Here is a 3,878-nt window from a genome sequence, read left to right as displayed (position 1 = left end):
CATAATATTTTGGGGTTTTATGGGCTAAAGTGAGCTGGTCCTAATAAGACTTTTATTTTATTCCACATAGGAAGGGAAAGAAAAGATCCTAAACCCAACACAACACACCTCAACGTCACTTTGAAAGGTCAAGTGTACACACTTTATCTTCCTTTCTTTTGATGGAAAATTTATAAACTTATCAAATTATTAGGTCGACAACCTTTCATACCATTTTGATAATAAAAATTACCTTCACATTTTGAAGGACTATTTGGAGAACCCACAATGTTCTTCATTTAGCCATAGCGATGACTATCATGATTTCTTTTTTCTCATGCCCATATTCATTGTACAATCACAATAATCATTGTCATCTTTCAGACTTATCATGTACTGCTACCACATTCACACAAGAGAATGGAGCAAACCAATTGAGCAAAATGCATGACTTCTCATAAAAATACAATTAGTTTGTCATAGTCATCATTATGGTGCATTAGAACTTAAATCCAATGTCTTATCCATATAAAGCCGTCTTAGGTCATAAATCGATGGGACATGAACCCAACGTATTATCATCATGGTGCATCAAAATTCAAATTGATGTCGTATCCTCTTGGTGCAATAGAACTTTAATCTACCGTCTTACCCTCCAACATTTTTTTCATTATGTGCATCCGAACTTTAACCTGATGTCTTACCATTTTAGTGCGATGAGACTTGAATCCATAGTCTTACCCTGAATTAATAAATAATAGTCCAAAATGAAATGGAATTAACCTCTTGTGTCCCATCATATCGTTCACGTCACTGCTTACCAGAGACAAACATATGCCTCTCCCAATTTATTTATTTTTTCAAGCTAAAAGAAATTGTTTTCTCCGGTCTACTCCAAAAAAATGAAATTAATCTCATAGTTTAGAGTAATGATTAATAAAATAATAATAGAAAATAGAAGCATAGTTTTCTTCTTAAATGGCAAATTAAAACTTTTTTTTTTGAGACGTATACGCTTAGTGAATGAAATAACTGTGCAAACCATATAAGCATACACAAAATTTATTAAACTTAGAAAAGGAAAACAAATAAAAAGGATGACAAAAAATCATTCATTAAACAAAACATAACAAATTATAAAATTTTCACTTCATTATTGTAGCCTTCAACCATTAAAGAGCTTTAAGCCCAAATATTTTGATAACATATGAGCCGTTGCTTAGGGAACGGAACCAACAAGTGCTTTTTATCGCATTTCTTCTTTTATGTATTTTAAACTTTTTCCCTTGTGCTGGTTAGAACAATGTCAAAATTAATTAATTTCACTTTTTTAGGATGATTCTCTAAATGATGAGACTGGTATTTCTTTGTGATCAACTAGTGTTCTTCTTCAACTGGCAGATAAGAGAGATGTGGTTGGTTTGCAGGAACAGGTATATGTTTTCAGCGGTTAACTTGCTTCTGAATTTTCAAGTTTTTGTTCGGAATTTGGGATATGTGAATCTCTTGCTCTATAGATCCCCTTCCCTTCGTCTAGAACATCGCCTTTTTTTTCTTCCTACTATTGGAGCAGGAGAAAACTGATAATAGATCTCACTTGCAGGTGGTTAAGCTGTTAGCTTATATTAGTGATAAGGACTTGTTTGCAGAATTCTATAGGTAGAGTTACCTCTACTCTGTATCTCAACCACTACTCGAATAGTAGCTTCTTCTCTGTTATTTGATAAAAGTGCCAATGATGAACATGAGAGAAGTATCCTAACAAAGTTGAAGCAGCAGTGTGGGGACAGTTCACATCAAAGATGGAGGGAATGGTAAGCTATCCATATCAATTATGTTGAATTTGAGGCTATGTTCTCTGGTGACATTTTTCTTCTCTTTCTATAGGTCACAAATTTGACATTGTCAAGGGAAAATCAAGCCAGCTTTGAGGAGTATTTGAGCAATTATCCAATAGCAAATCCAGGAATTGACTTGACGACGACTATCTTGACTACTGGCTTCTGTCCTAGCTACAAGTTTTTTGATCTCAACATCCCGGCAGAAATGGTGGAGGATTGGGTGGGTAGGAGGAGACAATAAACTTAGAATGTCACTTATGCAAATCGGTTTCGCTATATTCATTAGGAAAGTAGTTTTCCAAGTGAAAAGATTTTCCAAACATTTGACCAATCAAATATAGAAAATCTGGAAAACATAGACTACATTCTCAAAAAATGAAAAAAGTAAAGAGTCCTCAAGCACTTGAGGTAAAATGCATAAAACCCAAAATTAGTAGGGATAAATTTGCAATAACCCTGAATGAAAATCCAAGAAATTACAGCGGAAAAAATGGACATAATTAGAAGTATAAGGGGGTTTTCAAGGAAACAGGAAAACCACATAAAAGGGAAAAGAGAGATTCACATCTCACCGGATACTCTTCTTGTCATTAATGGTTCCTGGCAGCTCCGTCTTGTGCCGTCATCGGATCTAGACTCTCCGATCACTCTTTCGGCGAATTCCTTTGCTCTCCGGTGACTTCACAGGTATATTTTCCGGTCAAATTGTGAGCTCTGATTCGATGTACACTGTTCCCACGTATGTATATATCTATGATACCTAGTTGATGTGATTGTTTTGGTTTAATAGTTTCTTCCTTTGCTTCATATTGATCCTATTATTGATTTTGTTTCCAGTAGCTATTGAAATTGTGTTTTTTTGTTGTGGTTGATTTTGCGTTCTTCAAAGCTGTGATTGATGGACTAGTCTTATGTTGTTTTTTTATTTCTCTATAGTTTATTCTGAGCATGACTGTTTTGTCCTTTTTGAAGTTAGGTATAGTGGAGATTTAGTGTTCATTATTGGTAGGGTTTGAGTTTAATTTTTGGTTCATTCTATGTGCAACTGACGACATTCATGCAAACTAGAAATTCAATACAAACAACTAATTCCAGAACTTTGTTTTCTTTTGTTAACTGCCTGAAACTTTAGACTTTTCAGCTATGTTGCTCAGAATCTTCAAAAATGTCGACGAGTGCGTGTCGGATTAGTAAATTTTTGAAGGATCCAAGCAACTTAGCTTTTCAGTGTCTTTGATGTGTATTTTCTTTTGGTATTCTCAGTTTTATTTACTTATTAATTTATATACGTTTATTGGAAAATGTTGTGTAAACAGTTTTTTTTATGTAACCCTAAAAAGATTTTTATTAAGGAAAAGTGTGCAATTTTGGTAACTCTAGTTTATCTAGGCACTAGGAATTACTTGGTGAAACTTAGTTCTTGTGGAATTCCTATCAAGTCAGGGTCTTGGGAAACCAATTCAGAATCGTTAGGAATCAATCAATTACCTTGAATGTGCTTAGAGATGTATCAAATGATACCAGCCGACTAGTCCAATAACTACAGTTTCCTGAAAAGTGCCCCTTTCCAGGGCAAAGGAAGTTAAGAGCTTGCAAAAGAATTGCAGAATCAATTCCTAAATAGAACTTAGAGTAGAATTCCTGTAACATCCGGCAATTTGAAATAGCTAAGAAGAAGCTTAGAATTTGAAAATTTTCAATTTTTGGAAAGGATTTGAAAATCTAGAAAATTTGGCTAAGTATGGAAATCAGTGATTTTTGGCCAACTTTGAGCAGTCATAACTTCTAGCTCAGGATTATTTAGGAGTAGTTCCAGTTATGGTTGTGAATCTTGTGGAATGATCTTTCCAACGCCACCGAGTTTGCTCAATTCCGAGTTCGTATGAGCGAGTTATGGCCTTTGAAAGTTGGGCAGTTGACAAGGAAATCCGTCCGGGAATCATTAAGGGCATTTTGGTCTTTTCCCTAGCTATTTCTTTTGAGGATGTATTGTTGTATAGGGCTGATCTTTGGATCATTTTGTTCCATTTTTAAGAGAGTGAAGGCTAGGGCTTGAGA

The 3,878-nt window shown here is 34.8% G+C and overlaps 1 long non-coding RNA gene across 1 annotated transcript; it reads left to right on the top strand.

The window, feature by feature from the left end:
• The first annotated feature begins 1,290 nt into the window (after nt 1–1,290).
• LOC107059766 (uncharacterized) lies at nt 1,291–1,639 on the top strand. Its single transcript, XR_001472882.1, has 2 exons — nt 1,291–1,412; nt 1,583–1,639. It is a non-coding gene; the product is annotated as an uncharacterized lncRNA (long non-coding RNA).
• The last annotated feature ends 2,239 nt before the right edge of the window (nt 1,640–3,878 follow it).

This window comes from Solanum tuberosum, unplaced genomic scaffold (assembly GCF_000226075.1).
Source record: "Solanum tuberosum cultivar DM 1-3 516 R44 unplaced genomic scaffold, SolTub_3.0 scf00035, whole genome shotgun sequence".
NCBI lineage: Eukaryota > Viridiplantae > Streptophyta > Magnoliopsida > Solanales > Solanaceae > Solanum > Solanum tuberosum.
Note: the sequence above shows the minus strand (reverse complement) of the source record. Positions and strands in the feature narration are given on the sequence as shown.